This window comes from Mesoplodon bidens (assembly GCF_964165515.1).
Source record: "Mesoplodon bidens genome assembly, contig: HAP1_SCAFFOLD_34, whole genome shotgun sequence".
NCBI lineage: Eukaryota > Metazoa > Chordata > Mammalia > Artiodactyla > Ziphiidae > Mesoplodon > Mesoplodon bidens.
The window spans coordinates 2,485,265-2,505,763 of record NW_027672207.1 but is presented as its reverse complement, the minus strand read 5'-3'; positions in this window follow the sequence as shown (position 1 = coordinate 2,505,763).

Sequence of the window (20,499 nt, the reverse complement as noted above, 5' to 3'; positions counted from 1 at the left end):
TGGAGCATTGTGATGAAAATGGGCATGGAGTATTGTTATTACAGGAGTCTTGGAGCATTGTGATGACATGGGCATGGAGCATCATGAATGAGAAGGCCATGGAGCATTCTTATGACATGTGTCATGGAGCTTTCTGACGACAAGGGCATGGAGCATTGTGATTACAGGGTTCTTGGAGCATTGTGATGACAAGGGTCATTGAGCCTTGTGATGACAAGGCTGTGGAACATTGTGATGGTAGTGGTCATGGAGCATTGTTATGACAGGGGTAATGGAGCATTGTGATGAGAAGGGCATGGAGCATTGGTCTGAAAATTTTCATGGATTATTGTGATGAGAGTGGGCATGGAGCATTGTGATGACAAGGGCACTGAACACTGTGATACATGGGTCACGGTGGATTGTAATGACAAGGGCATGGAGCATTGTGATGAGAAGTGCATTGGGCATTGTGATGACAAGCATCATGGGGCTTTGTGATGACAAGGGCATGGAATAATGTGATGATAGGGTTCATGCAGCATTGTGATGAAAATGACATGGAACATTTTGATGACAGGGGCATGGAGCATTGGTCTGATAAGTTTCATGGATAATTGTGTTGAGAGTGGGCATGGCACATTGTGATGACAAGGGCATGGAGCTTTGGGAAGACAAGGTCATGGAATATTGTGAAGACAGGTGTCAGGGAGCATTGTGATTACATATTTCATGGCCCATTGTGATGACAAAGGCATGGAGCATAGTGATGCCAAGTGTTATGGAGGATTGTGATGACAAAGGTAATGGAGCATTGTGATGACAAGGGCTTGGAGCATTGTGATGACAAGGGCATGGAGCATTGTGATGACAACGGGCATTGATAATTTTGATGAAAAAGTCGTGAAGCATTGTGATGACAAAGGCATGGAGCTTGCTATGACAGGGGTCATGGGGCATTGTGATGACAAGTGCATGGATAATTGTGATGACAAGAGCATGTAACATTGTGATGAGAACTGTCATGGAGCATTGTGATGACAAGGACGTGGAGAATTGTGATAACAAGGGACATGGAGTATTGTGATGATCAGGGCATGGAGCATTGTGATGGCAAGACCGTGGAGCACTATGATGAGAAGACCATGGATAATTGTGATGACGAGCATCATGGAGCACTGTAATGACAAGGGGCATGGAGCATTGTGATGACAGATGTCATGGAGCATTGTGATGACAGGGGCATGGATCATTGTGATGACAAGGGTCACGGAGCATTCTGATGACAAGCTTGTGGAATATTGTGATGACAATGATATGGAGCATTGTGATGAAAAGGGCATGGATCATTGTGATGAAAAAGGCATGGAGACTTGTCATGACAGGGTTCAAGGAGCATACTGATGACAAGTGTCAGGGAGCATTGTGATGACAAGTGTATTGAGAATTGTGATGACAAAGGTAATGGAGCATTGTGATGAGAAGTCCATGGATAATTGTGATGACCAGCGGCCTGGGGCTTTGTGATGGCAAGTGTTATGGAACCTTGTGATCACAAGAGTTTGGAGCATTGTGATGACAGAGGTCATGGAGAATTTTGATTTCATTTTGATGACAATAGCATGAAGCATTATGATAATGGGCATGGTGCATTGTGATGACAGGGTTCATGGAGCAATGAGATGAAAAGGGGCATGGAGCATGGTGATTACAGGGGTCTTGGAGCATTGTGATGACAAGGGTCATGGAGCCTTGTGATGACAAGGCCGTGGAACATGGTGATGGAAGGGGTCATGGAGCATTGTTATGACAGTGGTAATGGAGCATTGTGATGACAAGGGCATGGAGCATTGGGCTGAAAATATTCATGGAGTATTGTGATGACAGGGGTCATGGAGCATTGTGATGACAATGGAATGGAGCACTGTGATGACAAGTTCCTGGAGCATTGTGATGAGAAGACCATGGAGCCTTGTAATGAAAAATCTCATGGAGCATTCTGATGAAAAGGGGCATGGAGCATTGTGATTACAGTGTTCTTGGAGCATTGAGATGACAAGGGCATGGAGCATTGTGATGAGAAGGCAATGGAGCATTCTGACAGGTGTCATGGAGCTTTGTGATGACAAGGGCAGGGAGCATTGTGATTACAGGGGTCATGGAGCATTGTGATGAAAAGGGCATGGATCATTCTTATGAAAAAGACATGGAGCCTTGTCATGACAGGGTTCAAGGAGCATACAGACAAGTGTCAGGGAGCATTTTGATGACCAGTGTTTTGAGCATTGTGATGACAAAGGTCATGGAGCATTGTGACGACAAGGACATGGAGTATTGTGATGACAAGCACATGTAGCTTGCTATGACAGGGGTCATGGAGCATTGCGATGACAAGTGCATTGAGAATTGTGATGACAAAGCATGTAACCCTTCGATGAGAAGTGTCATGGAGCATAGTGATGCCAAGAACGTGGAGAATTGTGATGACAGGGACATGGAGCAGTGTGATGACCATGGCATGGACCATTGTGATGGCAAGACCGTGGAGCATTGTGATGAGAAGACCATGGATAATTGTGATGACAAGCCTCATGGAGCACTGTAATGACAAGGGGTGTGGAGCATTGTGATGACAGGGGTCATGGAGCATTGTTATGACAGGGGTAATTGAGCATTGTGATGAGAATTTCATGGAGCATTGGTCTGAAATATTTCATGGATTACTGTGATGAGAGTGGGCATGGAGCATTGTGATGACAAGGGCACGGAACACAGTGATACATGGGTCATGGTGGATTGTAATGACAAGGGCATGGAGCATTGTGATGAGAATGCCATGGAGCATTCTGATGACATGCATCATGGAGCTTTGGGATGACAAGGGCATGGAGCATTGTGATTACAGGGGTCTTGGAGCATTGTGATGACAATGGTCATGGAGCCTTGTGATGACAAGGCCTTGGAACGTTGTGATGGCATGGGTCATGTAGCATTGTGATGACAAGAGCAGCAGCATTGGTCTGAAAAGTTTCATGGATTATTGTGATGAGAGTTGGCATTGAGCATTGTGATAACAAGGGCACGGAACACAGTGATACATGGGTCATAAAGGACTGTAATGACAAGGGCCAGAGCATTGTGATGAAAAGGGCATCGAGTAGTGTGATGACAAGTGTCATGGAGCTTTTTGATGACAATTGTATGGATCAATGTGATGAGAGGGTTCATGGAGCATTGTGATGACAATGGCATGGAGCATTGTGATGCCAAGGGTCATGGAGCTATGTGATGACAAAGGTCACGGAGCGTTTTGATGACAAGAGCGTGGTGCATTGAGATGAGAAGGGCAGGGAGCATTGTCATGACAGGGTCATGGAGCAATTTGATGAAAAGGGTCATGGAACATTTTGATGACAGTGGTTATGGAACATTGTGATGTCAGGGGTCATGGAGCATTTTGATGAAAATGGTCATGGAGCATTTTGATGACAAGGGTTATAGAGAACTGTGATGTCAGGGGTCATCGAACATTGTGATGATAAGTGCATGTAGCATTGTGATGACAGGAGTGAGGTAGTACTGTGATGAATAGTGATGTAACATTGTGATATCAGTGGTGAGAGAGCATTTTGATGAGAAGTGCATGGAGCATTGTGATGACAAGATTTATGGAGCATTGTGATGATAAGATTGTGGAGCACAGTGATGACAAGCGCATGGCACATTGTGATGACAAGTGTCATGGAGCATTGTGCTGACAAGCCCATGGAGCATTGTGATGACAAGGGTCATGGAGCATTGTGTTGACAAAGGCATAGAGCATTGTGATGACATGGGTCAAAGAGCATTGTGATGAAAACTTCATGGAGCATTGTGGTTAAAAATTCATAGAGACTGTTGATGACGAAGGCATGGACCATTTTGATGACAAAGGTCATGAAGCATTGTGATGACTGGAGTCACGGAGCATTGTGATGACAAGGACATGGAGCATTGGTCTAATAAGTTTCATGGATTATAGCGATGACAGTTGGAATGACGCACTGTGATGGCAAGGGAATGGAGAATTGTGATGACAAGGTCATGCAGTATTATGAAGACAGGTGTCAGGGAGCATTGTGATGACATATGTAATGGCAAATCGTGATGACAGTGGCATGGAGCATTGTGATGCCAAGTGTCATGGAGGATTCTGATGACAAAGATAATGGAGCATTGTGATGACAATGGCATGGAGCATTGTGATGACAAGGGTCAGGGGGCATTGTGCCGACAAGTACATGGAGAATTGTGATGACAAGGGTCATGGAGCACTGTGATGAAAATGGCATGGGACATTGTGATGAAAAAGGCATGGAGCCTTTTTGTTAGAGGTTTCAAGGAGCATTCTGATGACAAGTGTCAGGGAGCATTGTGATGACAAGTGTATTGAGCATTGTGATGACAAAGGTCATGGAGCATTGTGACAATAAGGGCATGGAGTATTGAGAGGACAGGCGTCATGGGGCGTAGTGATGACAAGTGTTATGGAACACTGTGATCACAAGAGTTTGGAGCATTGTGATGACAGAGGTCATGGATCATATTGATTTCAAGGAGCATGGAGCATTGTGATGACAAGGGTATGAAGCAATGTGATCCCAACGTTCATGGAGGATCGTGATGACAATGGTAATGGAGTATTGTGATGAGAAGCGCATAGAGCATTGTAATGACAAGGTCATGTAGCATTTCCTGACAAAGGCATGGAGCATTGTGATGACAGGTGACATGGAGCACTGTGATGAAAAACATCACGGAGGATTTTAAATACAGGGGTCATGGAGCATTGGGATGACAAGGGAATGGATCATTCTAATGACAAGGGTCATGTAGCATTGGGTTGATAATGTTCATGGAGTATTATGATGACAGGGGTCATGGAGCATTGTGATGACTAGGGAATGGAGCATTGTGATGACAAGAGTCCCGGATCATTGTGTTGTCAGTTGTCATGGAGCGTTGTGATGACAGTAGTCATGGAGCATTGTGATGAGAAGGGCATGGAGTATTGGGCTGAAAATGTACATGGAGTATTGTGATGATAGGGGTCATGGAGCATTGTGATGATAAGGGAATGGAGCATTTTGATGACAATGACCTGGAGCATTTTGATGAGAAGACCATGGATCCTTGTGATGACAAGTCTCATGGAGCATTCTGATGAAAAGAGGAATGGAGCATTGTGATTACAGGTGTCTTGGAGCATTGTGATGACAATGGCATGGAGCATTGTGATGAGAAGGCAATGGAGCATTCTCATGACATTTTCCATGGAGCTTTGTGATGACAAGGGCAAGGAGCTTTGTGATTGCAGGGGTCTTGGAGCATTGTGATGAAAAAGGCATGGATCATTGTGAGGAGAAAGGCATGGAGCCTTGTCATGAATGGGTTCAAGGAGCATTCTGACGACAAGTGTCAGGGAGCATTGTGATGACAAGGGTATTGAGCATTGTGATGACAAATGTCATGGAGCACTGAGATGGGAAGACCATGGCTAATTGTGATGAGTAGCGTCATGGGGCATTGTAATGACAAGTGTTATGGAACATTGTGATTACAAGGGTTTGGAGCATTGTGATGACAGAGGTCATGGAGGATTTTGATTTCATTGTGATGACAATAGCATGAAGCATTATGATGATGGGCATGGTGCATTGTGATGACAGGGTTCATGGAGCATTGTGATGAAAAGGGGCATGGAGCATTGGTCTGAGAAATTTCATGGATTATTGTGATGACATTGGGCATGGCACATTGTGATGACAAGGGCATGGAGCATTGTGATGACAAGTTCATGGAGTATTGGGAAGACAGGTGTCAGGGAGCATTGTGATGACATATTTCATGTTCCATTGTGATGACAATAGCACGGAGCATTGTGATGCCAAGTGTCATGGAGGATTGTTGTGACAAAGGTAAGGGAGCATTGTGATGACAAGGGCATGGAGCATTGTGATGACAAGAGCCACTGATAATTTTAATTTCCAGGTCGTGAAACATTGTGATGACTAGCTCATGGAGCTTCCTATGACAGGGGTCATGGAGCATTGTGATGACAAGTGCATGGAGTATTGTAAAGACAAGAGCATATAACATTGTGATGAGAAGTGCCATGGAGCAATGTGATGACAAGGACATGGAGAATTGTGAGGACAAGGGACATTGAGCTGTGAGATGACCAGGGCATGGAGCATTGTGATGGCAAAACCGTGGAGCATTGTGATGAGAGGACCTCGGGTAATTGTGATGACGAGCATCATGGAGCACTGTAATGACAAGGGGCATGAAGCATTGTGATGACAGGTGTCAGGGAACATTGTGATGACAGGGGTCATGGAGCAATGTGATAACAAGAGCATGTAATGATGTGATGAGAAGTTTCATGTAGCATTGTGATGACAAGGACGAGGAGAATTGTGATGACAAGGGACAGGGAGCATTGTGATAACTAGGGCATGGTGCAATGTGATGACAGGGGTCATGGAGCATTATTATGACAAGGGCCATGGTGCATTCTGACATAAGATATCACTTACGAAGGGAATATAAACATGGCTACATATGAACTGAATTAGGAAATAGAACAGAGTCACAGATTTAGAAAACACTCTTATGCTTGCTTAAGAGGAAAGAAGAGGTGACGAGATGCACAAAACCAGAGTTTGATATTAGCACAGTTACCGTTCCATAATCCAAATACACAATAGACAAGAACTACTCCTTCCGCAGTGAACGGGACTCAAAACCCCTATTTCCATCAGAGGGATATATCTGATTAGTAAGAATATTAAAACCTATGTATTGGTATGTCTCCATAAGGGAATCAAGTGTGTCTAGACTGGCATAAACATGGCAGCGAGAATCAGCTCAAACCCCCTATAAAAAGGAATTTCAAAGAGAAAACAAAAAAACAGGGAAATCCATTACAATTCCTTGAGGATCTCTGATGAAACGTGGAGTGACCCTATCTACAATGACAGCTGGATGTGGCATAAGGCTGGACACTTGGGACTGAGAGGATTGGTGAGATTGGGTGAGCAAATGCAGACCTTTTAAAGCAATAATGCATGGCCCCTATTCCATGGGTCCCAACTCTCCAGGTTGAAGGGAATATTACTATAGCTATAACATGAAAAGGAAACGTAGAGAATGGACACACTGTGAATACAAAAGGTTTCTAAAACTCAACGAGTAGTCCCTCTCCTGGTGCTCTGGTTTGACTTTCCAACTGCTTTACTATCAATCTCCCAACTTGGAGAGACAGCCCCTTTAACCTCTTGTTTCGCACAGGTTGACAATTTGTCAGAGGATGGAAGGGAAGAGGGAGAAACAATGAGAGAGTAGCTGTTAGGCATTTGGACTGGGACATGCCACTCTAATTCCCCAGCTGGAAGAAGAATTATCCAAAGTCTCAGACACCCACCGAGAAACATTATATGTCCTGAACCAAAGTTTTTGAGTTGTGTTCAGCTCACAAAAATCGAGTTGAAAAATGGAGCTCAGGGGCACAGCAATTCACAAACTGGCAAAGTAATAAAGGACAACTATCGTACAAAAATCTACTGAAGGAAGGCAACGAGGCCGACTTGAAAGAGAGGCAGGGAGTATTGTGATGACAGGGGTCATGGAGCATTCTGATGACAAGCTTGTGTAGTATTGTGCTGACATAGCATGTAACACTGTGAGAAGAAGTGTCATGGAACATAGTGATGCCAAGAACTTTGAGAACTGTGATGACCAGGGCATGGAGCATTGTGATGGCAAGACCGTAGAGCATTGTGATGAGAAGACTATGGATAAATGTGATGAAGAGCGACATTGAGCACTGTAATGACAAGGGGTATGGAGCATTGTGATGTCAGGGGACATGGAGCATTTTGATGAAAAGGGTCATGGAGCATTTTGATGACAGAGCTTATGGAACATTGTGATGTCATAGGTCATCGAACTTTGTGATGACAAGTACATGTAGCATTGTGATGACAGGAGTCATGGAACATTGTGATGACAGGGGTGAGGGAGTATTGTGATGAATAGTGATGTAACATTGTGATATCATTGGTGAGAGAGCATATTGATGAGAACTGCGTGGAGCATTGTGATGACAAGGTTAATGGAGCATTGTGATAACAAGATTGTGGAGCACTGTGATGACAAGCGCATGGTGCATTGTGATGACATGTGTCATGGAGCATTGTGCTGACAAGCGCATGGAACATTGTGATGACAACGGTCATGGAGCATTGTGCTGAGAAAGGCATAGAGTATTGTGATGACAAGGGTCAAAGAGCATTGTGATGAAAATTTCATTGAGCATTGAGGTTAAAAAGGTCACAGAGACTGTTGATGACGAGGGCATGGACCACTGTGATGACAAAGGTCATGAATCAGTGAGATGACAGGAGTCACGGAGCATTGTGATGACATGGGACATGGAGCACTGTGATAACAAGGGCATGGAGCATTGTGATGACAAGTGCACGGATCATTGATCTAATAACTTTCATGGATTATTGCAATGACAGTTGGAATGGTGCATTGTGATGACAAGGGAATGGAGCATTGTGAAGACCAGGTCATGCAGTATTGTGAAGACAGGTGTCAGGGAGCATTGTGGTGACATATGTAATGGCCCATTGTGATGACAATGGCATGGAGCATTGTGATGCCAATTGTCATGGAGGATTCTGATGACAAAGGTAATGGAGCATTGTGATGACAATGGCTTGGAACATTGTGATGACAACGGTCAGGGAGCATTGTGCTGACAAGTGCATGGAGAATTGTGATGACAAAGGTCATGGAGCATTCTGATGACAAACTTGTGGAGTATTTTGATGACAATGGCATGCAGCATTGTGATGAAAACGGCGTGGGACATTGTGATGAAAAAGGCATGGAGCCTTTTCATGACAGGGTTCAAGGAGCATTCTGACGACAAGTGTCAGGGAGCATTGCGATGACAAGTGTATTGAGAATTGTGATGACAAAGGTCATGGAGCATTGTGATGAAAAGGACATGGAGTATTGTGATGTCAGGCATCATGGAGCGTTGAGATGACAAGTGGTATGGAACATTGTGATCACAAGGGTTTGGAACATTGTGATGACAGAGGTCATGGATCATTTTGATTACAAGGAGCATGGAGCATTGTGATGACAAGGGCATGAATCAATGTGATCCCAAGGTTCATAGAGGATTGTGATGACAATGGTAATGGAGTACTGTGATGACAAGTGCACAGAGCATTGTAATGACAAGGTCATGTAGCAGTTTGCTGACAAAGGCATGGAGCATTGTGATGACAGGTTTCATGGAGCACTGTGATGACAAGCGTCACGGAGCATTTTGAATAAAGGGGTCATGGAGCATTGGGATGAGTAGGGCATGGATCATTGTGATGACAAGTGTCATGGAGCATTGGGATGGAAATGTTCACGGAGTATTGTGATGACAAGGGACATGGAGCGTTGTGATGACAGGGGTCATGGAGCATTGTAATGGCAGGGGTCATGGAGCATTGTGATGAGAAGGTCATGGAGCACTGGGCTTAAAATATTCATGGAGGATTGTGATGACCGGTGTCATGGAGCATTGTGATGACAAGGTACTGGAGCATTGTGATGCCAAGGGTCATGTTTCTTTGTGATGACAAAGTCATGGAGCATTTTGATGACAAGGGCGTTTTGCATTGTGATGAGAAGGGCAGGGAGCATTGTGATGACAGTGTCTTAGAGCAATTTGATGAAAATGGTGATGGAACATTTTGATGACAGAGGTTATGGAACATTGTGATATCAGGGTTCATGGAACATTTTCATGACAGGGGTTATGGACCATTGGGATGACAGGGGAGTGGGTGTATTGTGATGACTAGTGAGGGAACATTTTGATATCAGTGGTGAGAGAGCATTTTGATAAGACGTGCAAGGAGCATTGTGATGACAAGGTTTATGGAGCATTGTGATGACATGGGTCATGGAGCACTGCACTGACAAGCACATGGAACATTGTGATGACAAGGTTCATGGAGCATTGAGTTTACAAAGGGATGGAGCATTGTGGTAACAAGTGTCACGGAGCATTGTGATGAAAAGTTCATGGAGCATTGTGGTGACAAAGTACACAGAGCCTTGTGATGAAGAGGGCATGGATCATTGTGATAACACAGGTCATGTAGCCTTGTGATGATTGGAGTCACGGAGCATTGTGAGAACTGGGGTCATGGAGCATTGTGATGACAAGTGTATGGAGCATTGTGATGACAGGGGCATGGAGCATTGGTCTGACAAGTTTCATGGATAATTGTGTTGACATTTGGCATGGCATATTGTGATGACAGGGTTATGCAATATTGTGAAGACAGGTGTCAGGGAGCATTGTGATGACATATTTCATGTTCCATTGTGATGACAATGGCATGGAGCATTGTGATGGCAAGGGCTTGGAGCATTGTGATGACAAGTTTCATGGAGCATTGTGATGACAACGGCCATTGAGAATTTTGATGAACATGTCGTGAAGCATTGTGATGACAAAGGCATGGAGCTTGTTATGACAGTGGTCATGGGGCATTGCGATGACGTGCATGGAGAATTGTGATGAGAAAAGCATGTAACATTGTGATGAGAACTGTCATGGAGCATTGTGATGACAAGGACGTGGAGAATTGTGATGACATGGGACATGGAGCATTGTGATGACGAGGGCACGGAGCATTGTGATGGCAAGACCGTTGAGAATTGTGATGAGAAGACCATGGATAATTGTGATGACGAGCGTCATGGAGCACTGTAATGACAAGGGCTATGGAGCATTGTGATGTCCGGGGACATGGAGCATTTTGATGAAAAGTGTCATGGAGCATTTTGATGAAAGGGGTTATGGAATATTGTGATGTCATAGGTCATCGAACATTGTGATGATAAGTGCATGTAGCATTGTGATGACAGGAGTCATGGAACATTGAGATGACAGGGGTGAGGGAGTATTGTAATGAATAGTGATGTAACAATGTGATATCAGTGGTGAGAGAGCATATAGATGAGAAGTGCATGGAGCATTGTGATGACAAGGTTAATGGAGCATTGTGATGACAAGATTGTGGAGCACTGTGATGACAAGCGCATGGTGCATTGTGATGACGTGTCATGGAGCATTGTGCTGACAAAGGCATGGAGCATTGTGATGACAACAGTCATGGAGCATTGTGATGAGAAAGGCATAGAGTATTGTGATGGCAAGGGTCAAAGAGCATTGTGATGAAAATTTCATGGAGCATTGAGGTTAAAAAGGTCACAGAGACTGTTGATGACGAGGGCATGGACAATTGTGATGACAAAGGTCATGAAGCATTGTGATGACTGGAGTCACGGAGCATTGTGATAACAAGGGCATTGAACATTGGTCTAATAAGTTTAATGGATTATTGCAATGACAGTTGGAATGGTGCATTGTGATGACAAGGGCATGGAACATTGTGAAGACCAGGTCATGCAGTATTGTGAAGACTGGTGTCTGGGAGCATTGTGATGACATATGTAATGGCCCATTGTGATGACAATGGCATGGAACATTGTGATGCCAAGTGTCATGGAGGATTCTGATGAAAAATGTAATGGACCATTGTGATGACAATGGCTTGGAGCATTGTGATGACAAGGGTCAGGGAGCATTGTGCTGGCAAGTGCATGGAGAATTGTGATGACATGGGTCATGGAGCATTTGGATGACAAGCTTGTGGAGTATTTTGATGACAATGGCATGGAGCATTGTGATGAAAATGGCATGGGACATTGTGATGAAAATATCATGGAGCCTTTTTGTGCCAGGGTTCAAGGAGCATTCTGACGACAAGAGTCAGGGAGCATTGTGATGACAAGGGTATTGAACATTGTGATGACAAATGTCATGGAGCATTGAGATGGGAAGACCATGGATAATTGTGATGAGTAGCGTCATGGGGCATTGTGATGACAAGTGTTATGGAACATTGTGATTACAAGGGTTTGGAGCATTGTGATGGCAGAGGTCATGGAGCATTTTGATTTCATTGTGATGACAATAGCATGAAGCATTATGATGATGGGCATGGTGCATTGTGATGACAGGGTTCATGGAGCATTGTGATGAAAAGGGACATGGAGCATTGGTCTGAGAATTTTCATGGATTATTGTGATGACATTGGGCATGGCACATTGTGATGACAAGGGCATGGAGCATTGTGATGACAAGTTCATGGAGTATTGTGAAGACAGGTGTCAGGGAGCATTGTGATCACATATTTCATGTTCCATTGTGATGACAATAGCACGGAGCATTGTGATGCCAAGTGTCATGGAGGATTGTTGTGACAAAGGTAAGGGAGCATTGTGATGACAAGGGCATGGAGCATTGTGATGACAAGGGCCACTGATAATTTTAATTTCCAGGTCGTGAAACATTGTGATGAGAAGCGCATGGAGCTTCCTATGACAGTGGTCATGGAGCATTGCGATGACAAGTGCATGGAGTATTGTGATGACAAGAGCATATAACATTGTGATGAGAAGTGCCATGGAGCAATGTGATGACAAGGACATGGAGAATTGTGAGGACAAGGGACATTGAGCTGTGAGATGACCAGGGCATGGAGCATTGTGATGGCAAAACCGTGGAGCATTGTGATAAGAAGACCTCGGGTAATTGTGATGACGAGCATCATGGAGCACTGTAATGACAAGGGGCAGGAAGCATTGTGATGACAGGTGTCAGGGAACATTGTGATGACAGGGGTCATGGAGCAATGTGATAACAAGAGCATGTAATGTTGTGATGAGAAGTTTCATGTAGCATTGTGATGACAAGGACGAGGAGAATTGTGATGACAAGGGACAGGGAGCATTGTGATAACTAGGGCATGGTGCAATGTGATGACAGGGGTCATGGAGCATTATTATGACAAGGGCCATGGTGCATTCTGACATAAGATATCACTTACGAAGGCAATTTAAACATGGCTACATATGAACTGAATTAGGAAATAGAACAGAGTCACAGATTTAGAAAACACTCTTATGCTTGCTTAAGAGGAAAGAAGAGGTGAGGAGATGCACAAAACCAGAGTTTGATATTAGCACAGTTACCGTTCCATAATCCAAATACACAATAGACAAGAACTACTCCTTCCACAGTGAACGGGACTCAAAACCCCTATTTCCATCAGAGGAATAGATCTGATTAGTAAGAATATTAAAACCTATGTATTGATATGTCTCCATAAGGGAATCAAGTGTGTCTAGACTGGCATAAACATGGCAGCGAGAATCAGCTCAAACCCCCTATAAAAAGGAATTTCAAAGAGAAAACAAAAAAACAGGGAAATCCATTACAATTCCTTGAGGATCTCTGATGAAACCTGGAGTGACCCTATCTACAATGACAGCTGGATGTGGCATAAGGCTGGACACTTGGGACTGAGAGGATTGGTGAGATTGGGTGAGCAAATGCAGACCTTTTAAAGCAATAATGCATGGCCCCCATTCCATGGGTCCCAACTCTCCAGGTTGAAGGGAATATTACTATAGCTATAACATGAAAAGGAAACGTAGAGAATGGACACACGGTGAATACAAAAGGTTTCTAAAATTCAACGAATGGTCCCTCACCTGGTGCTCTGGTTTGACTTTCCAAATGCTTTACTATCAATCTCCCAACTTGGAGAGACAGCCCCTTTAAACTCCTGTTTCGCACAGGTTGACAATTTGTCAGAGGATGGAAGGGAAGAGGGGGAAACAATGAGAGAGTAGCTGTTAGGCATTTGGACTGGGACATGTCACTCTAATTCCCCGGCTGGAAGAAGAATTATCCAAAGTCTCAGACACCCTCCGAGAAATATTATATGTCCTGAACGAAAGTTTTTGACTTGTGTTCAGCTCACAAAAATCGAGTTGAAAAATAGAGCTCAGGGGCACAGCAATTCACAAACTGGCAAAGTAATAAAGGACAACTATCGTCAAGAAATCTACTGAAGGAAGGCAACGAGGCCGACTTGAAAGCGAGGCAGGGAGTATTGCGATGACAGGGGTCATGGAGCATTCTGATGACAAGCTTGTGTAGTATTGTGCTGACATAGCATGTAACACTGTGAGAAGAAGTGTCATGGAACATAGTGATGCCAAGAACTTTGAGAACTGTGATGACCAGGGCATGGAGCATTGTGATGGCAAGACTGTAGAGCATTGTGATGAGAAAACCATGGATAAATGTGATGAAGAGTGACATTGAGCACTGTAATGACAAGGGGTATGGAGCATTGTGATGGCAGGGGACATGGAGAATTTTGATGAAAAGGGTCATGGAGCATTTTGATGACAGGGCTTATGGAACATTGTGATGTCATAGGTCATCGAACTTTGTGATGACAAGTACATGTAGCACTGTGATGACAGGAGTCATGGAACATTGTGATGACAGGGGTGAGGGAGTATTGTGATGAATAGTGATGTAACATTGTGATATCATTGGTGAGAGAGCATATTGATGAGAAGTGCGTGGAGCATTGTGATGACAAGGTTAATGGAGCATTGTGATAACAAGATTGTGGAGCACTGTGATGACAAGCGCATGGTGCATTGTGATGACATGTGTCATGGAGCATTGTGCTGACAAGCGCATGGAACATTCTGATGACAACGGTCATGGAGCATTGTGCTGAGAAAGGCATAGAGTATTGTGATGACAAGGGTCAAAGAGCATTGTGATGAAAATTTCATTGAGCATTGAGGTTAAAAAGGTCACAGAGACTGTTGATGACGAGGGCATGGACCACTGTGATGGCAAAGGTCATGAATCAGTGAGATGACAGGAGTCACGGAGCATTGTGATGACATGGGTCATGGAGCACTGTGATAACAAGGGCATGGAGCATTGTGATGACAAGTGCATGGATCAATGGTCTAATAACTTTCATGGATTATTGCAATGACAGTTGGAATGGTGCATTGTGATGACAAGGGAATGGAGCATTGTGAAGACCAGGTCATGCAGTATTGTGAAGACAGGTGTCAGGGAGCATTGTGGTGACATATGTAATGGCCCATTGTGATGACAATGGCATGGAGCATTGTGATGCCAATTGTCATGGAGGATTCTGATGACAAAGGTAATGGAGCATTGTGATGACAATGGCTTGGAACATTGTGATGACAACGGTCAGGGAGCATTGTGCTGACAAGTGCATGGAGAATTGTGATGACAAAGGTCATGGAGCATTCTGATGACAAACTTGTGGAGTATCTTGATGACAATGGCATGGAGCATTGTGATGAAAACGGCGTGGGACATTGTGATGAAAAAGGCATGGAGCCTTTTCATGACAGGGTTCAAGGAGCATTCTGACGACAAGTGTCAGGGAGCATTGCGATGACAAGTGTATTGAGAATTGTGATGACAAAGGTCATGGAGCATTGTGATGAAAAGGACATGGAGTATTGTGATGTCAGGCATCATGGAGCGTTGAGATGACAAGTGGTATGGAACATTTTGATCACAAGGGTTTGGAGCATTGTGATGACCGAGGTCATGGATCATTTTGATTACAAGGAGCATGGAGCATTGTGATGACAAGGGCATGAATCAATGTGATCCCAAGGTTCATAGAGGATTGTGATGACAATGGTAATGGAGTACTGTGATGACAAGTGCACAGAGCATTGTAATGACAAGGTCATGTAGCAGTTTGCTGACAAAGGCATGGAGCATTGTGATGACAGTTTTCATGGAGCACTGTGATGACAAGCGTCACGGAGCGTTTTGAATAAAGGGGTCATGGAGCATTGGGATGAGTAGGGCATTGATCATTTTGATGACAAGTGTCATGGAGCATTGGGATGGAAATGTTCACGGAGTATTGTGATGACAAGGGACATGGAGCGTTGTGATGACAGGGGTCATGGAGCATTGTAATGACAGGGGTCATGGAGCATTGTGATGAGAAGGTCATGTAGCACTGGGCTTAAAATATTCATGGAGGATTGTGATGACCGGTGTCATGGAGCATAGTGATGACAAGGTACTGGAGCATTGTGATGCCAAGGGTCATGTTTCTTTGTGATGACAAGTCATGGAGCATTTTGATGACAAGGGCGTTTTGCATTGTGATGAGAAGGGCAGGGAGCATTGTGATGACAGTGTCTTGGAGCAATTTGATGAAAATGGTGATGGAACATTTTGATGACAGAGGTTATGGAATATTGTGATATCAGGGGTCATGGAACATTTTCATGACAGGGGTTATGGACCATTGGGATGACAGGGGAGTGGGTGTATTGTGATGACTAGTGAGGGAACATTTTGATATCAGTGGTGAGAGAGCATTTTGATAAGACGTGCAAGGAGCATTGTGATGACAAGGTTTATGGAGCATTGTGATGACATGGGTCATGGAGCACTGCACTGACAAGCACATGGAACATTGTGATGACAAGGTTCATGGAGCATTGAGTTTACAAAGGGATGGAGCATTGTGGTAACAAGTGTCACGGAGCATTGTGATGAAAAGTTCACGGAGCATTGTGGTGACAAAGTTCACAGAGCCTTGTGATGAACAGGGCATGGATCATTGTGATAACACAGGTCATGTAGCCTTGTGATGACTGGAGTCACGGAGCATTGTGAGAACTGGGGTCATGGAGCATTGTGATGACAAGTGTATGGAGCATTGTGATGACAGGGGCATGGAGCATTGGTCTGACAAGTTTCATGGATAATTGTGTTGACATTTGGCATGGCATATTGTGATGACAAGGTTATGCAATATTGTGAAGACAGGTGTCAGGGAGCATTGTGATGACATATTTCATGTTCCATTGTGATGACAATGGCATGGAGCATTGTGATGACAAGGGCTTGGAGCATTGTGATGACAAGTTTCATGGAGCAATGTGATGACAACGGCCATTGAGAATTTTGATGAACATGTCGTGAAGCATTGTGATGACAAAGGCATGGAGCTTGTTATGACAGTGGTCATGGGGCATTGCGATGACATGTGCATAGAGAATTGTGATGAGAAAAGCATGTAACATTGTGATGAGAACTGTCATGGAGCATTGTGATGACAAGGACGTGGAGAATTGTGATGCCAAGGGACATGGAGCATTGTGATGACGAGGGCACAGAGCATTGTGATGGCAAGACCGTTGAGAATTGTGATGAGAAGACCATGGATAATTGTGATGACGAGCGTCATGGAGCACTGTAATGACAAGGGCTATGGAGCATTGTGATGTCCGGGGACATGGAGCATTTTGATGAAAAGGGTCATGGAGCATTTTGATGACAGGGGTTATGGATTATTGTGATGTCATAGGTCATCGAACATTGTGATGATAAGTGCATGTAGCATTGTGATGACAGGAGTCATGGAACATTGAGATGACAGGGGTGAGGGAGTATTGTAATGAATAGTGATGTAACAATGTGATATCAGTGGTGAGAGAGCATATTGATGAGAAGTGCATGGAGCATTGTGATGACAAGGTTAATGGAGCATTGTGATGACAAGATTGTGGAGCACTGTGATGACAAGCGCATGGTGCATTGTGATGACGTGTCATGGAGCATTGTGCTGACAAAGGCATGGAGCATTGTGATGACAACAGTCATGGAGCATTGTGCTGAGAAAGGCATAGAGTACTGTGATGACAAGGGTCAAAGAGCATTGTGATGAAAATTTCATGGAGCATTGAGGTTAAAAAGGTCACAGAGACTGTTGATGACGAGGGCATGGACAATTGAGATGACAAAGGTCATGAAGCATTGTCATGACTGGAGTCACGGTGCATTGTGATAACAAGGGCATTGAACATTGGTCTAATAAGTTTAATGGATTATTGCAATGACAGTTGGAATGGCGCATTGTGATGACAAGGGCATGGAACATTGTGAAGACCAGGTCATGCAGTATTGTGAAGACTGGTGTCTGGGAGCATTGTGATGACATATGTAATGGCCCATTGTGATGACAATGGCATGGAGCATTGTGATGCCAAGTGTCATGGAGGATTCTGATGAAAAAGGTAATGGAGCATTGTGATGACAATGGCTTGGAGCATTGTGATGACAAGGGTCAGGGAGCATTGTGCTGGCAAGTGCATGGAGAATTGTGATGACATGGGTCATGGAGCATTTGGATGACAAGCTTGTGGAGTATTTTGATGACAATGGCATGGAGCATTGTGATGAAAATGGCATGGGACATTGTGATGATAAAGTCATGGAGCCTTTTTGTGCCAGGGTTCAAGGAGCATTCTGACGACAAGAGTCAGGGAGCATTGTGATGACAAGTGTATTGAGAATTGTGATTACATAAGTCATGGAGCATTGTGATGAAAAGGGCATGGAGTATTGTGATGACAGTCATAATGGAGCGTTGTGATGACAAGTGTTATGAAACATTTTGATAACAAGGTTTTGGAGCATTGTGATGAGAGAGGTCATGGAGCATTATGATTTCATTGTGATGACAATTGCATAAAGCATTATGATGGAGGGCATGGTGCATTGTGATGACAGGGTTCATGGAGCATTGAGATGAATAGGGGCATGGAGCATTGTGATTACAGGGGTCTTGGAGCATTGTGATGACAGGTGTAATGGAGCATTGTGATGGCAAGTGCATGGAGCACTGTGATGAGAAGGCCATGGAGCATTCTGATGACATGCGTCATGGAGCTTTGTGATGACAAGGGAATGGATCAATGTGATGAGAGCGATCATGGAGCATTGTGATGACAATGACATGGAGCATTGTGATGCCAAGGGTCATGGTTCTTTGTGATGACAAAATCATGGAGCATTTTGATGACAAGGGCGTGGTGCATTGTGACGAGAAAGGCAGGGAGCATTGTGATGACAGGGTCATGGAACATTTTCATGACAGGGGTTATGGACCATTGTGATGACATTGGAGTGGGTGTATTGTGATGACTAGTGAGGGAACATTATGATATCAGTGGTGAGAGAGCATTTTGATAAGACGTGCAAGGAGCATTGTGAAGACAATGTTTATGGAGCATTGTGATGACATGGGTCGTGGAGCACTGCGCTGACAAGTGCATGGAACATTGTGATGACAAGGGTCATGGAGCATTTTGATGACAACGGCCATTGAGAATTTTGATAAAATGGGCGTGAAGCATTGTGATGACAGAGGCACGGAGCTTGCTAAGACAGGGGTCATTGAGCATTGTGCCCACAAGCGCATGGAGCACTGTGATGACAACGGTCATGGAGCATTGTGATGAGAAAGGCATAGAGTATTGTGATGACAAGGGTCAAAGAGCATTGTGATGAAAATTTCATGGAGCATTGAGGTTAAAAAGGACGCAGAGACTGTTGCTGACGAGGTCATGGACCATTGTGATGACAAAGGTCATGAAGCACTGTGATGACTGGACTCACGGAGCATTGTGATGACATGGGTCATGGAGTATTGTGATAACAAGGGCATGGAACATTGTGAAGAGGAGTTCATGCAGTATTGTGAAGACTGGTGTCAGGGAGCATTGTGATGACATATGTAATGGCCCATTGTTATGAAAATGGCATGGAGCATTGTGATGCCAAGTGTTATGGAGGATGCTGATGACAAAGTTAATGGAGCATTGTGATGATAGTGGCTTGGAGCATTGTGATGACAAGGGCATGGAGCCTTGTGATGACAAGGGCATGGAAAATTGTTCTAATACATTTCATGGATTATTGCAATGACAGTTGGAATGGCGCATTGTGATGACAAGGGCATGGAGCATGGTGAGGACCATGTCATGCAGTATTGTGAAGACTGGTGTCAGGGATCATTGTGATGATATATGTAATGGCCCATTGTGATGACAATGGCATGGAGCATTGTGATGCCTAGTGTCATGGAGGATTCTGATGACAAAGTTAATGGAGCATTGTGATGACAATGGCTTGGAGCATTGTGATGACAAGGGTCTGGGAGCATTGTGCTGGCAAGTGCATGGAGAATTGTGAAGACACGGGTCATGGACCATTTGGATGACAAGCTTGTGGAGTATTTTGATGACAAAGGCATGGATTATTGTGATGAAAATAGCATGGGGCATTGTGATGAAAACGGCATGGAGCCTTTTCGTGACAGGGTTCAAGGAGCATTCTGACGACAAGAGACAGGGAGCATTGTGATGACAAGTGTATTGAGAATTGTGATGACAAAGGTCATAGAACATTGTGATGGCAAGGGTCATGGAGCATTGAGTTGACAAAGGGATGGAGCATTGTGGTAACAAGTGTCACGGAGCATTGTGATGAAAAGTTCATGGAGCATTGTGGTGACAAAGTTCACAGAGCCTTGTGATGATGAGGGCATGGATCATTGTGATGACACAGGTCATGAAGACTTGTGATGACTGGAGTCACGGAGCACTGTGAGAACTGCGGTCATGGAGCATTGTGATGACAAGGGCATGGA